This window comes from Dendrobates tinctorius, unplaced genomic scaffold, assembly GCF_039654945.1.
Source record: "Dendrobates tinctorius isolate UK_male_01 unplaced genomic scaffold, ASM3965494v1 ptg000338l, whole genome shotgun sequence".
NCBI classification, from domain to species: Eukaryota; Metazoa; Chordata; class Amphibia; order Anura; family Dendrobatidae; genus Dendrobates; species Dendrobates tinctorius.
The window spans coordinates 1-16,562 of record NW_027362004.1 but is presented as its reverse complement, the minus strand read 5'-3'; positions in this window follow the sequence as shown (position 1 = coordinate 16,562).

Here is a 16,562-nt window from a genome sequence, read left to right as displayed (position 1 = left end):
GAGCGCAGCCCATACGTCATGATCATCTCCGATTTGCCAAACTTCTCCAGCTACGGCACCTCAGGCTCCTACAGCTGTTGGGTTCTTAAACAACCCTTACAGGTGACCGCTACCATCACCCTCACCCACATCTTGTTTTTTTACAGTACTGCCCTACCTGTGCGCATTTGTCCTATGAAATCCAAATCTTCCCCAAGAAACAGACTTGTCTAACCTGCAGACTCGCTACAGAGAACACTTTTGCCACCATTTCTTGAATTATATATATATAGTTGAGCAGTATGTTAGCAGAAGACAGCATGTAGGGCCTTTATAAAAAATATTTTGGAGCAACTGGAAAGTTGCGCAACGATGTTTTAGCATCTAGAGTTTAATTGCTAATCTCAGCCAACTATGCCAATATGGGCGTAGCATTGGCAAGATGTGGCTACATTCGTCCGGCAGATCTATGGGGAGTCACAGTTTTAGCAGCATAACTCCAGAAATGTACTCCAGTCCTTGACTGGAGTACCCTTCTGGCAGTGGCACAAGCCAGTTAATAAATGTGCCTAATTTATTAAGTGGGGTGCATCTGTTAATGAATTTGGCACCTTGTATTCCTGCGAGGCCCTTCACTAACACTGGCCCGCACAATGCCAGTCTTAATTAAAACTGCCCAGGTGTGATAAAAAAAAATAAAGCCTATGTCATAACTGATTTTTATTTTATTTTTTTTTACAGCGAAGATTGCCCAAGGAAAGTTGCTCTGAATACTATTTATCCAGAAATTTCCATCAACAGTATCCATGTGTGGAAAAACATTTCTGGAGATAGTTTTACACCGCGTTCTTCTTGTGTGCAGCAAAAGCCCATAGAAACAAACTGTGAGATATTGCGGTGAAATAGTAATATAAAAATAGTTTCTGTAACTAATATGCAATAAGGTAAAGGCGAGGGATCTATCTACAGTCATAGAAGACAGACCAAAGCAGGTCTATTTTCGGGGTGAGTTGCGCTGGACGCTGAATTTTAATGCAGGTGTGATTTTTTTAGTGTATGTAATTACATATCATGGAAATGCAGAAGACTCAACCACACAGGAACTAAAGACAATTAAACACTGACATTTAGCGACACAGCCGCCTTCTGTTCTGAAAATATTAAGCATAGCACGGAAAAAATGACAAGGGAAAGTAAAGCTCAGGTTTTATTAAAAAAATGATACCAGATAGTTCTTTTTCACTCGCACCTTTTTTGAATTTTAAAAATGGGGTTGACTGAATTTTGTGTTTTGTTTGCCAATATAGGTGTGTTTTTGTTTTTCGGATGTTTGCAGCCGATCAATTGCCACTTTTAAAGAATCATACTCCATTCCCTGTCTGGACTGATTTTATATACGCCTTCAGTTTTTGCACAATTTTAGCAGAGCATGCAACTTTTTCACTATATGAACACTGAGACGCCACAACTTCCCTCACACAATAAACATGACATTTCGCTGTAATAAGCCACACATTGTGGATTCAGAACTCAGAGATGGCCGTATGATCAGAGCGAGCCCTCCTAGGTATGGTACAGTCCAGCAATGTTCGGCCTACAGCAAGCTGAAGTTTATGGGGGGGTTTTACAACACATCAATTTTGTTTAACCCGCTGTATTTTTTTTTTTAACGAGAATTAAACATTGTTAACCGGACTATAACGGAAACATCAAGAAATAAAAAAAAAAGTATTAACAGTATTACAGCGTCAGTTGTGGGACCCTCAAGGTGGAATTCGGACACGGATTTTGTTGCACAAGGTTCCACAAATGTCCTGTATATTTGAAACAACTCCATTAAAAATTATCTACATTTTTTCCCCCAACATGTTCAGGAAGCACAAGTGCACATCTGCCTAGTGTTTTGAGCGACCGGTGGGCGTCTCAGGACCTGGAACCCCACCCATCTAAAGGCCTATCACAGTCAGAAAACCAAAACGTAAGGACGGTTTAAGATAAACAGAAATCAAATTCCAGTTGAAAAAAATGTTGCTAAATAATCTACAGGGGGAGAACTCACCCTAACCTTAAAGCACATGGCACACCCGCCGATCAGCTAACATATCAGCGGCTGGCCGGAAGAACTCACTTATAGAGTTGGCCATCTTCTGACAGTGGCTGCCACATGGAACTGTATATCCGCCTCAGCAATTGAGTACTTCTGGAGAGCGGCCGCTGACCCCGATAGAAGCTAATCGGTGGAGGTGTCGGACCCAGACCCATTAGACATCGATGGCCTATCCTAGCATGACATACCAAAAAAACATGATAAAACAGCCTATAAAAAAAAAAAGTTACCTAATTAACAAAATAGATGCAGAAAAGATGCAACATCAATAACTCACCATATACACATTGTGGGGATGTAGACTAAAACATTGTTACACAATAGCTTTGCAAACCTTTTCTATAACGAGATCTACCAGTCGGAGCGGGGGCTGCAGCCCCATTAGTGGTCACAGATTCTACAAGCATGCGAATTCACATTTACAGTGTGACTCCACGCCTTTCCCTGTTCGTGTTATCCAATAAACTGCTTGAATGAGTGCAGAGGCTGCTGTAATCACAGTACCTAATTTACGAGCTCCATGTACAGGTTCACAAACCACTCATATTTTGTCATCTAGTGGCAAAAGGCATCACATAGGATCTCCTTATGCATAAAGATAAAAGTTACCCATCTCTATCCATGATATAAATTGTTAATCACATAATGGTCTTAATGTAAATATGCCTCAATCTGCCCACACATATTAAACATTTCCTATAGCAGTTTTTGATTCTGGATTCTCGGATTTTTCACCCATTTTTCCTCTGAAATGTTATGTGTATGGTGTAGTCAGTCGCTCATCTTGAATTTTTTGGTACTTTGCATATAGTGGCTTGCAAAAGCATTCACCCCCTTGGATTTTTACCCATTTTGTTACATTACAACCCGTGTTTAAATAATCTTGTAATCCAGTTTGTGTATGATGTATCAGCAGTAAATAGTCTAAGTTGGTGAAGTGAGAAAAATATAGGCATAAATTAAATTTATGGGATCAAATAACTAAAAATTTGCATGTGCATATGTATTCACCTCTTTTGCTATGAAGCAAGCAATTACCTTCATGATTCATATGCTTAGTGAAAGGAAGTATACATGTTGCAATCTAAGTGTCACATGGTCTGTCAGTATATACACACCTTTTCTGAAAGACCATAGAGGCTGCAACACCATTAAGCAAAAGGCACCACTAACCAAACACCACGAACACCATTGAGATCTCAAACAAGTCAGGAACAAAAGTTGTTGAAAAGTAAAAGGCAGGGTTGGGTTATAAAAAAATATATCCCAATCCCTGATGATCCCCCAGAGCGCCATCAAATCCATTATCATCAAATGAAAAGAACATGGTACCACAACAAACCTGCCAAGAGTGGGTCACCCACCAAAACAGCCTGGGCAAAGAAGGCATTAAACAGGGAGGCAGCACCAAAAGGTAGCCCTGAAGGAGCTGCAGACTTCCCAAGCAGAGACTGGACTATCTGTCCATATGACCACAATAAGTCATACACTCCACAGAGGTGGCCTTTATAGAAGAGCGGGCAGAAAAAAGCCTTTACACATAAAAAATGTAAGTCTCATTTTGAGTTTGCCAAAAGACATGTGGGAGACTCCCCAAATGTATGTAAGAAGGTGTGGTGGTCAGATGAGACCAAAATTGAACTTTTTGGCCACTAAGGTAAACGCTATGTCTGGCACCAAACCAACGCAGCTCATTACCCCAAGAACACCATCCTCACAGAGAAACATGATGGTAGGCTCATCATGTTGTGGGGATATTTTTCGGTAGCAGGGACAGATAAAATGGTCTGAGTCAAGGAAAAGATGGATGGTGCAAAATACAGGGATATTCTGGAGCCAAATCTATTTCAGTCTGTCAGTGATTTGAGACTAGGATGGAGGTTCACCTTCCAACAAGACAATGACCCAAAGCATACTCCTAAGCAACTCTCGAGTGGTTTAAGGGAAATGTGTAAATGTTTTGGAGTGGCCTAGTCAAAGCCCAGACCTTCATCCAATTAAGAATCTGACTTGAAGATTGCTGTTCACCAGAAGAAACCATCTAGCTTGAAGGAGCTGGAGCAGTTTTGCCTTGAAAAATGGGCAAAATGCCCAGTGGCAAGATATGGAAAAATCTTAGTGTCTTATTCGAAGTGACTCGCAGCTGTGATTGATTCAAAAAGGAGGCTCTACAAAGTACTGACTTTAAGGGGGTTTACAGTTATGCACACTGAAGTTTTCAGTTATTTTGTCCGCTTTGTTGTTTGCTTCACAAAAAAAGAAAACCAAATATTCACAGTATAGTCACGTTCTTTACATGAACTGGCGCAAACCCAAAAAAAAAAAAAAAAACAAAAAAAAAACACACCAAGCAGTGGAATTCCAGGTTCTGCGGTAGCAAAAAGCACGAAAAATACCAAGGGGTGGTGAATACTTTTACAAGCCACTGTAGGTTTATTTCCAACATGTACCTACAAGGGTTGTGGTCAGGGAAAGATTTCTCCATTACTCATGAGATTAATATATTTGTCAAATTAAAAAGTTTGACAGTGACATCCTACTGTATATCTAACCAACAATACCAGAAGAAATAAAGAGGAAAGTAATGAAACAAGTCCATATAAAATAGATTTCCCCATTGCAGGTAGATTTACAGGAATACTTTTCCGTGACTGGTGAAACGGCCGATACTTCAGCTCGTATATTACCACATTAAACCTCATGGTTTAGCTTTATTGCCAGCAGTTAGAAACAGATATATAAAATTATACACTACTGTGATAACATACAGAATGCTGCTGCTGTGACAGCCAAATACCTCAAAGTAATATAGAGACAAACGGGATTTCCTGCGGCTGCAAAGACTTTTCACTTTTTATTGGCCGACCCTCCTTTACATGGACCGTACCGCACACATCATTTACATGTCTACTTACCAGACCTTTTATTTGGCAGCAGGGACATACCAGCGCAAACCCTTCTCCATGTTTACACAGTGTTTTAACAAGAGTTAAAAGACAAAAGTTATGATAGGAGATTAGATAAGGAAAAAAAAAAAAGAGCATTTAAAAGAACTGTCACCAGGTTTTTGCCACCTGATCTTCTTGAGCAGAATAACAGAGACCGAGACCCTGATTCCAGCGATGAGTTACTCACTGAGCTGCTTGCTGTAGTTTTTAGGTCACATTAAGGTCGTTTTTGACACATGGTGGTTTAATAATAGGACCATCCTGATTTGGGTACACCTCGCCACGGCAGGATGGTTTTCATGCTTTTCAAAAAATGTATTTACCAAGTACCCTGTGTTATTTATATGCACTGTAACTTTCTACTTACTTACAGCAGTGTTTTGCTCATTTTGTTTCTATCTTAGGCCTTGTCTGTTAAATGACCAGTGTGAACGTGCTCCTACATGTTGCATGCATACTAACTTATATTCCGGCTCTTTTTTATGGTTTTGCTTTAGTTTCTTGCACTCAATAAACACAAAGGTGTGGTCTCCGCTTCTGTGAGCTGTGCATTGCATTCATATAGCTTCCCATGATTGGGTGTCCACAGTTGGGCTTCGGTCCTGCTCTGCCCTTTATGGTAGGATGGTTTATGCTTTTTGTTTTTAATCAAAAACAGTGTTTCTAGGTTTTGCAGTAGTTTTTTCTAAAATCACTTTTGTCAGCAAGAGATTATCACTAGAAGTGTAGTAAACCTGCTGCCAGGTGGTAGTCAGACATATTCATGAGCTGTGTATAACCTTGTACCTACCACGGACTGGCAGCCTTCTTCTGCCCATGTACAATGTAAGCTGCCAATCAGTGCTGTGGGTGGGGTTATATAGAGTTCAGCATTCAGAGAACCACTAGATCTGCAGCAGGGAAAATAATTTTATTAAAATGACAATTAGCCTAGTGAGTGATACATCACTGGAATCAGGGTCTCTGCCCCTACATTATGCTGCTCTCAGATGGGGTCGAAAAAACCCATTGACAGATTTCCTTTAAAACCAGAGTACCCCAAGTAAAGAAAATTTGGTCCCTGAGGGCAACAGGAAGTCTTAGAGGGTCAGGGCTTATTCACATGTCAGTATTTGTATGCCAAATCCAGTTGGAGGAAAAGTATAACACAAGTATGACAAGTGTTCTGTGTTTTGAAGAAATGCTGGTTTCGGAATACAAATACTGATGAAATACTGATCACTAATACGTATGTATGAAACAGCCCTACAGGCAGTAATACCACCGTATAATCGGCCCTAAGGAGAGAACATTCATAGCTTAGCGCTCAGAAAGTCCCCAAGTCTGTATCTGCTTCCTTTCATTCATTTTTTTTTTTTTAAAACGGTAAAGGCGCCAGACTGTCTGAACTTATTTAGCCACTGGATCATAAAGGGGTGGTAAAAAAAAACAAACATGAAACATAGATGGAAAACGGAAGTACCAAAGTATGGCTTCCATTGTAAATATGGCACATGTTGACTTTTAGTTTGATCTGGATGAGAATAGGACAAGCTCCGAGTCACACGGACCATCTTTAAAAGAGATGTGTGTATGGATCAATAAAACTATTGGTCAGTGTGCTGTCTGAGAAAAAAAAAAAACGGGCAGCACACGTGTACGACGGATGTGTGAACGTAGCCTAAGCTGCAGAGTCATCATCAGTTCTACGAGCTTTGTTTTAAAGAGACAGCAACCCGGCAAACACAACTCAAGTCCCTCATCACTCAGCTTATTGACTAACTTTACTGTCTTTCTGGAACCCTTACAGATTGTTCCATTTGTGCTGCCTGAATCAACAGCGCACGTTACATCTTTCCAACGCCCTCCCAATGTACACATTGATTTCCAGTACAAATCAACAGCATTTTAAGCAATCACATCTGACAACAGGCCGTTATAGGCCCGCTATGAAGTCGTGTCAGATTGAGAGCTCGCTCTGGCATGACCACCACTGGAGAGAGCGCTGGAATTTCCAATGGGTTCCAAAAAAACTTTCGGAAAGGAGACCAATGAAGCAACCAAGAGAAAATAACACATGAGCTGACAGACGGGCAACATAGTGCAATATTCCAGATCTGTGCCACAAGCACATCCAGCGAAACATCTTCATTTAATAAGTAGGGATCTACCGGAGCTCCTCACTACACAGCTATAATAAAGCTGGCAGTTAAGAATGTTAGGCTGTGTGCACACGCTGCGGATTTTGCTGCGGTTCCGCAGCGGTTCTGGCCGCTGCGGACCCGCAGCAGTTTTTGCTGCGGTGTACAGTACCATGATTCCCTATGGGAATCAAAAACCACAGTGCAGACGGTGCGGAATTTTCCGGGCGGATTATCTGCGGTTTTCAATCCGCAGAAAGAATTGACATGTCAATTCTTTCTGCGGATTCTCCTGCGGTTTGCCATCTCCTCCATTGAGGAGATGAAAAACCGCAGGGCAAAACCGCAGAGCAATCCGCAGGTAAAACCGCAGGTCTTTTGACCTGCGGTTTCACCTGCGGATTTTACAAAATCCGCACCTAATCCGCAGCGTGTGCACACAGCCTAAGAAGGACTATGTGACAGAAGAGAGGGGCTTTGGTCACTGAAGCCTCTTGGACGTTCCGATGAGGAGTATTTTGTGATTGTTTTTAATGTTTTTCTGCACCCATTATATATATTAGGGTACGTACTTGCATTTGCAAGTGTATTTTTTACCTGTGATTTTATCGCGTTTCTGGCGCTGAGGTTTTGGTCTCTTCCCGCTTTTTTTTTTTATATTTCCTTGTACTTGATCTTGTCAAAACTTTAACACAGTCGTGTGTGAACGACATGCGCTCGAAGTGTGTTTTCGCAGGGAAACGCTCTAAAACCAAGTGTTTTGAACCAGTGGACTTTCCGCATCTAATGCAATTCTGTAGTGAAAAGTCCGCACAGAAATTGAAAACAGGCACCGGAGGTCAGAATGAGGTTTCTATAAACCCCATCCACTTTGCTGGAACTGAAAGATGCTGCGCTTTTGATGCAGCTAAAATACACTATGTCAAAAGTGCATCGTGAATACACAGCCTTAGGCCATGTTCACACGTTGCGTTTTTGCAGCTTCATTTGCCACTTTTTTTAACCGTCTTTATTGAGGGTAATACAAAGTATACATATAATGTCCAATAACATAACAGAAGAACATTTATGCAATATTAACATTAGACGGCATTTTTTCAACTATAACCCCCCCCGCCCCTCTCCCTCCTCCCCCCATTCCCCCAGGCAGACTCCATAACTTCGTAACACAATTTCAATCCAATCTAACAGGGATATTACCGGCAAGCTGCTCTCTCATATACCAGTTGGTGAGCTGGAAACAACTATGTATCGCCTGGCGTGTGGAAGATGTCTGAGTATTGATAAAAGAGGACCATGTGAAAAAAAGCGTTAAGTAGTAAGGCCTCTATCCAATCCATTGTGAAGAGATATGTTACTTTTGTAGTAATTAGGCTTAAAGAAGGTGTTACATCTTGTGCCCACAAATGGAGAATGCTTTTACATGTGGCTGCCGCCCATATGAACAAGATGCGGCGCTGCTGGACAGAAAGCCTCACCGACTGGTCCAAGAATATTAAATATAGCCCACTCTGGGGAGAGATAGATATGCCAAAAGTGTTGATGAGATGTTGCAGAAGTGTATCCCACACCTCCCTTATTTTTGGGCAGTCCCATAGGCAATGGAAAATATCAGCTGGAGAGTGTAAGCATTTAGGGCAGGGATAGTCCCCTGAGGGGGACATTTTAGACTACCTCTGGGGGAGATGTATGCTCTATGAAATATCATAAGAGACATGGTTATATAACTGTCATATGGTAATATAGAGTTAATACGCAGAGTGGCTTTCAAATAGTCATTTACCCAACAGTTCGTTAATTGAGCAACCCATTTTCCAGGGCCTGGTGAAGAGTCTGACCAATGTATAGAAGGCTTTAATGATTTATATATAAGACTCATAGAATAAGTTCCCATTTGGGCTTCAATGGATATTAAATTTAGAGGGTGTGTTCTAGCATCATCCGGTATGTCTCGCAATATTGAGCTTACGTAATGTCTAATTTGAGAGATAGTAAAATTGTCTTCTGTAAGGATTGGGTATTTGAAAACCATGTCCTCTAAAGCTGGAGTCACACATAGCGACTTACCAGCGATCCCGACAACGATATCAACGTGTTCGGATCGCTGGTAAGTCGCTATGTGATCGCTGGTGAGCTGTCACACAAACAGCTTCACCAGCGATCAGCACAGCGATGACGAGCGCCCGGCATAGCTGTATTCGTTAGCGCTGATGCCATATCCCTATAAAAAATATTGTTATTCTCACCTTCCGACGTCCCCCGCAGCCATCTTGCCTCTCTCCACGCTCCAGTCCCAGTAATCCTTTGCAAGAATGACCGCGAGAATGTCACGGTCTCGCGGCAGCGCGACGTCTCGTGGTCATTCGTGCAAAGGATTACTGGGACCGGAGCGTGGAGAGAGACGGGATGGCTCTGCGCGGGACGTCGGAAGGTGAGAATAACAATATTTATTTTTTTTTTACAGCTGATCGCTGGTCTCCCGCCTGTCACACGCAGTGATGCGTTCTGGCCAGCGGGAGATCAGTGACCAAAAATATGTCCAGAGGTTTCTTGCAGCGATCAGCGATACCGGCATGGGGGCCGCTCGCTGATCGCGGTCACACACAGCGATCTCGCTGGTGAGATCGATGTTGGGTCACAAAACTTGTGACTCAGCAGCGATCTCGCTAGCGAGATCGCTATGTGTGACTCCCACTTAAGGTAAGAAGTCATTGATTATTTGTTAACGTATCTCGGACCAGTCTACACCCATTGTTTCCAAGCCATTTGCCACTTTTTAATGCAAATTAAAAGCTGCTTTAAGATTTCAGAAAGCTAATGCAAACGATAAATTGCAGCATGTCAATCTTTCAGCATTTTTTCACCATAGAAAGCAACGAGAAAGTGCAAAAAAAAAGGTAACCATGCGTTTTTGCTGCTTTTTTTTGTTGAATAACACTAACTTTATTAAACATGTACTGCAGACAAATGACACATATAATCCGCACCAAAATCGCAACGTGTGAACATAACACAGTAGATGCCAAGAAGGCTGACATGAAGACATAATACAGAGATGCAAAATATCCAACATTTCAGGATGTGTTCACATCACGTTTGAATACTCGGACGAGTTTCGCATCTTAATACCCAGCACTGGCGCCAGCACTTGGATCAGAGCGTGCGGCCGCACGCTCCGCTCCCGAGTGCCAGGTATTAACATGCGAGACTCGTCCGAGTTTCTCACATGTGTGATCCCGGCCTTAGCGTGATTGCCATTAAAGATACAAAATGAGTCCATAGGGTTACATCAGACCAATGGAGGTCAAGAGTTCTCATGGGCTGTTTGGCTAGTACACAACAATATTAATTATAGAAGAAAAAAAAAAAGGGGGGGTGACCACTGTCGATCTCGAATTAAAAAATGTAATGTCTACAGTCTGTAGTTGGCACCTACTGTAGTGTTTCTTATATCTGAGGCCATTGTTGCAAATACCACAGAAATGCCAGGAATTGCAGAAAGCCGTGCACAGCCCTTCCGCAGGATTTATCCAGAACATAAATGATTTCCAGAAAAAGTTAAAATGACAGTAAACTTGTCTGCAGAAAATTCTAAACTAGGAGAAACGATACAAGAGAATCCGCGAGCGCTGTTGTCAGGTATAAACACTAATTTAGCTCGAGCAGCAAGCCTATTCCTTGGAGTCCTATTTATTAGTTAAAATACCTATACTCACACTAATACAGTGCATAAATTTATACATGCACTAATACTGTGAATACATTTAAATACATTTATTGTATAGTTATGGAGATTAAATTGGCCTCCAAGGAGACATTGAAGACAAATTATGTTTTGGAAAACTTCCCACACATTTCATAGGCTTCATCATTTTCACTCTAATCCATTAGGTATTATACAGCACAGAGCATAAAGCGCGGCATGTAAGCACACACTAATGTAAGGATTTTTTACAAGTCCCTGGCGATCAACTCTTTTGGCTCAGGCACTCATCATATAACATAATACCCGCTCATATTATATGGTTACACTATAGTATGCTCGGCATGTGAAGGCTCCCAGGTTTATGCTGGAATTGAGCGCAGCTTAGAAGACCAACAAGCAAGTTACTTAATTCAAGCAAAATTAAAGGGAAACCCACCAAGTCCACTACAAGTCCAAGACATCTACATCTAAACCATATCTGCATTCTAATAAGGTCATTTAAGTTGAGCGATAATGTTTCCATCTTTTTAAAATTAAAGGAGTTTTTCACTTTCCGGAAAGTGAACCTCAAACAATCAAATACCAAAAATAACCATGATGGGCTCACCCTGACTGCGGCAGCAAAGGCCCAGTGCTTGGACATAGCGGTGATGTACACTGTCGAACACCGAGACCTGAGCAGCGACGAGCCAATGCTGGACCCAAGGAGAGAGAGAGTACCTGATCCGCTTATTTTACGTTTTTGGAGTCCACATTCCTGAAACTGGAAAACCCCTTTATGTTTTAATGTGCAGCATGGCATGTGCTAACGGAACAATATCTGTCCAGCAAGGTCTCTTCCCCCAGACAAGTCCGGCTTCAGATCCTCTAGTCACACCTCCCTGCCAATGATCCTCATCTAGGTAAGACATCCAGGATACTTGTGCATGCATGCGTGTGACATGTTAGTGGGTCCTACCAAGATGGGGATACATAAAGGATGTAATACATGCTCAGAGAGGTGTGATTAGAGACTCCAAGGCAGGAATAATCGGTAGAGAGTAGACCAGTGCAACTCCTCAGTACTGTGTCTCCCACCTTGAACTTCCAGCAGGAGGCATCACGACGGCTGTAGTCAAATCAGTACAAAGTGTGTCTGAACAGTACACCTGGATCTATTAACATTAAAGAGAAACGGTCACCTGGTTTTTGCCATTTAATCCAAGAGTAGCATAATATCGGGCAAGTGATTCCAGGGATTCAGCACTTTCCTGACTGATCAATAGGCACCATGTGGTCGCGGGCACAGCACCTGTGTCCAAATGAGATGCAGCTGTAACCATGTGGTACATCTCTTCTAATAAGGATAGAAAGTGTATAATTAGAAAATAAGACATTATTTGCAATGGCATCCTGACTGCGAGTACATTTACTGGCGACCCCAAAATTATTCAAATGAGCATCTTAGAGATGTTTCTTATTAAAAGGGATCTGTGTCTGGTAAAAGATTCCAAATAGCCCTCAGCCTTAGGGCGCAGAAAGACAGCCGTATTTCTCATGCAAGGATCACATCGCATGGCACGGACTGGCCTGGCACCTCTCCTGACCCAAGCATAACAGCGTGATGTCTTTCTATGCAGCAGCGACGCTCAGGTCAGGAGGAGGAGGAGGTCAGTCTGAGGATCACAATGTGATCCTCGCATGAGAAATACGGATGTCTGCCTGCCCCCTTAGACTACATAGTCACACATCCGTTGGGCATGCCCGCGTGCTGCCCGTTATTAAATGGCAGCACACTGTTCCATAGTGTTTCACTGATCCATACACCATCATTCTCCTTGTGTCCGGTTTGTGAAACTCAACGAATGACGTCTATGCGCATCAGACTCGGCCATTAAAGTCTATAAAGGATCCATTAAGAAAAATGGAAGACATCCGTTTACTTTTGCTTTCCATCAGTGTTTCAACCGTTTTTCGCTGATTCTGTGTTACGAACCAATAGATAAATAGAAGTTCAGTCTATGATATTCAATTTTTAAAAACAACGGAGAAAAAAAACCCCAAAGCGATGCCTCACGTAGGTAATACAGCAAACACCTGAGAGAAAAACGTTCTGCTTGACATGGATATACAAATAGGAAGGCATGTGTGAATGTGGCTTTCCATCAGAAGCCAGGAGAGTTATTCATGTTAGCTTGTAGCGCTTGCGCCGACCAGGGCGCCACTTTAAAGCATATGGCCTCTTAGACCTCTCCTAAAGATTCATTATGATCACAGGATGCACAATATTTATGCCAGGAAAGGGCAACAAAGAATGAAAAAGGAAACAGAGCTTCATAAAATGTCACATAAAGCTTATTTACTGCTTAACCCCTAGCTCGCCAGCAAAGACACATGCTGCTAGAAAACTGCACTGGCTTCCCGACCATGAATGCAGAACTAATGAACTCCAAACCAGCAGTTTGTTAATGAAATAAGCCCAGTGGAAAGGATTAGAGGGGGCTGAGAACAGGATTTATCTTTTCAAAGTATGGTTTAATTTGACACCGCAATAGTTAATCGTTTGCCTCCTTGTACCGGACGACCACGGCCAATAAGAGAGAATGCTGGAAAGTCCTCCCCCCACAATGCTCAAGGGCCTCTGCTGGATTCACTACAGCTGCTACCTGCAACCTCACACAGACTGGAGCAAAACACAGGAGATCGGTGCAATTCGGAGACTCTCTCCATTGCTATGGTGATTGTGCAAAGGAAAAACAAAAGGCAACTCTAGGGAGCTGGACTGGTAATAGACTACATTTGCAAGCTTGTGTTCCTCAGAATTATCTGACAGTACTTCACTTTCATTTAGCATGGTATCACTGCACATACTGGAGGACACCATGCTTGGCACTAATGTCCCATCCACCTATTAAAAAGGAGAGTTCACCACATAGGATGAGCAAACATGTCCAAAGTAAAGTTAAAAATACAGTACACCTACCCAGTATGGTTCAATAACTTTACTTTATGTATCATACTAGTTAACCCAGATGTCCCCAATCAAATAAGCTAGCACTAAGTCTTATGGAAACCTTGGCTACAAATATATTCTATAACCTGCAGTGTGCCTGCAAATGGAGTTTCTAGTTTAGCTTCTTATACCACTTTATGTGGCAAGGTCCTTTAATGGATTAATATTGAGTTTTAAGATTGCTACATCCAATAGGTGGAACTACAGTTAGCGTATGTTTCCACGGTCAGGATTTGCTGCAGATTGGACGCTGCGGTACAGCTGCAGCGTCCAATCTGCAGCGTCCAGATGTTACAGCATGGTGGAGGGGATTTTACAAAATCCCATCTCCACTATGCGTGCAGGGACGCCTCCGGCTTCCCTGAGTAACCGGACTTGTGGTGCGTCTTTCTAAACCACAGCATGTCTATTTATCTTGCGGAGACGCTCAGTCTCTGCTAGATAAAGTCACCCATACAATGTATAGGATGGTTCAATGAACACATGCAGAATCACCACACGTACAAAAGGGGGCAGCTTCTTTGGGTGGAGCAGGCATCTGCTGCGTACAAAGCGCTGACAATCTGGAACATGGAAACATACCCTTGTATGCTTCATCTTTACAGAGGCTATTTGCATACTTACATTTCCAGAAGAGCATTGCATAGCCTGTAAGTCTACCTACACCAACGTGGCAATCTCAACAAAGAGAAACTCTACCCCTTAAAACCCCCTGTCCAAGAAACTAATTCTTCTGTTTTGGGTGTTTTGCTCCTCCTCAGTACAACCAAGTGTCTGAAAATTGAGTTCCTAGCTTAGCTTCTTATACCAAGTCATGTGCAAGGCCCCTTTAAAGGGTCAATAGTGACTTTTAGTATTGCGAAAGACTGACTACTTCACAACAGGTGAAAATAGAGCTCCCGTCCTAGTCATCTATGAGAAGAGGCAATTTGCAGAAAATAATACAGATTCAGGCAGATCCCAGAAGCCTGGCAATCCAGATCATTAATTTAAAAATTGACAAAATGTCCTGTACCCTACTTAGGGAAATAGATCTATTCTCGCCTTAGGCCTGTTTCACATTTCAGTTATTTGACGTCAGTCTAAATCCGCCAGGTTGTGCAAAAAATGGATTCGTCAGCATTGACACACAAACGGATGCCACAGAGAAAGAGAGAGAGAGAGAAAAAGAGAGAGAGAAAAAGAGAGAGAGAAAAAGAGAGAGAGAAAGAGAGAGAGAGAAAAAGAGAGAGAGAAAGAGAGAGAGAGAAAAAGAGAGAGAGAAAAAAGAAGAGAGAGAAAAAGAGAGAGAGAGAAAAAGAGAGAGAGAGAGAGAGAGAAAAAGAGAGAGAGAGAGAGAGAGAAAAAGAGAGAGAGAGAGAAAAAGAGAGAGAGAGAGAAAAAGAGAGAGAGAGAGAAAAAGAGAGAGAGAGAGAGAAAAAGAGAGAGAGAAGAGAAAAAAGAGAGAGAGAGAGAAAAGAGAGAGAGAGAGAGAAAAAGAGAGAGAGAGAGAAAAAGAAGAGAGAGAGAGAGAAAAGAGAGAGAGAGAGAGAAAAAGAGAGAGAGAGAGAGAAAAAGAGAGAGAGAGAGGAAAAAGAGAGAAGAGAGAGAGAGAGAAAAAAGAGAGAGAGAGAGAAAAAAGAGAGAGAGAGAGAAAAGAGAGAGAGAGAGAAAAGAGAGAGAGAGAGAAAAAGAGAGAGAGAGAGAGAGAAAAAGAGAGAGAGAGAGAGAAAAAGAGAGAGAGAGAGAGAAAAAGAGAGAGAGAGAGAAAAAGAGAGAGAGAGAGAGAAAAAGGAGAGAGAGAGAGAGAAAGAAGAGAGAGAGAGAAAAAGAGAAGAGAGAGAGAGAAAAGAGAGAGAGAGAGAAGAGAAAAGAAGAGAGAGAGAGAAAAAAGAGAGAGAGAGAGAAAAAGAGAGAGAGAGAGAAAAGAGAGAGAGAGAGAGAAAAAGAGAGAGAGAGAGAAAAAGAGAGAGAGAGAGAGAAAAAGAGAGAGAGAGAGAGAAAAAGAGAGAGAGAGAGAAAAAGAAGAGAGAGAGAAGAGAGAGAGAGAGAGAGAGAGAGAAAAAGAGAGAGAGAGAGAAAAAGAGAGAGAGAGAGAAAAAAGAGAGAGAGAGAGAAAAAGAGAGAGAGAGAGAGAAAAAGAGAGAGAGAAGAGAGAGAGAAAAAGAGAGGAGAGAGAGAGAAAAAAAGAGAGAGAGAGAAAAAGAGAGAGAGAGAGAAAAAAGAGAGAGAGAAAAAAAGAGAGAGAGAGAAAAAAGAGAGAGAGAGAAAAAGAGAGAGAGAGAAAAAAGAGAAGAGAGAAAAAAAGAGAGAGAGAGAAAGAGAGAGAGAGAAAGAAGAGAGAGAAAGAGAGGAGAGAAAAAGAGAGAGAGAGAAAAAGAGAGAGAGAGAAAAGAGAGAGAGAAAAAGAGAGAGAGAAAAGAGAGAGAGAGAAAAAGAGAGAGAGAAAAAGAGAGAGGAAAAAGAGAGAGAGAAAAAGAGAGAGAGAGGAAAAGAGGAGAGAGAGGAGAAAGAAGAGAGAGAGAGAAAAAGAGAGAGAGAGAAAAAGAGAGAGAGAGAAAAGAGAGAGAGGAGAGAAAGAGAGAGAGAGAGAGAAAGAGAGAGAGAGAGAAAGAGAGTGGAAGAGAGAAGAGGAGAGAGAGAGAGAAGAGAGAGAGAAAGAGAGGAGAGTGAGAAAGAAGAGAGAGAGAAAAAGGAAAGAAAAAGAGAGAGAGAGAAAAAAGAGAGAGAG